The sequence below is a fragment of the Myotis davidii genome, unplaced genomic scaffold (genome assembly GCF_000327345.1).
Source record: "Myotis davidii unplaced genomic scaffold, ASM32734v1 scaffold687, whole genome shotgun sequence".
NCBI lineage: Eukaryota > Metazoa > Chordata > Mammalia > Chiroptera > Vespertilionidae > Myotis > Myotis davidii.
In genome coordinates, this window is record NW_006298971.1 from 75,521 (window position 1) to 75,734 (window position 214).

Sequence of the window (214 nt, forward strand, 5' to 3'; positions counted from 1 at the left end):
TGTTCCACTCTGCCGGTGTGGCTCAGTGGTTGAGTGTTGACCTGTGAACCAGGAGGTCATGGTTTGATTCCAGGACAGGGCACCTACCCGGGCTACAGGCTCGATCCCCAGTAGGGGGCATGCAGGAGGCAGCTGATCAATTATTCTCTCTCATCATTGATTGAATCTCTCTTCCTCCCCCTTCCTCTCTGAAAACAATCTACACTAATAAAAG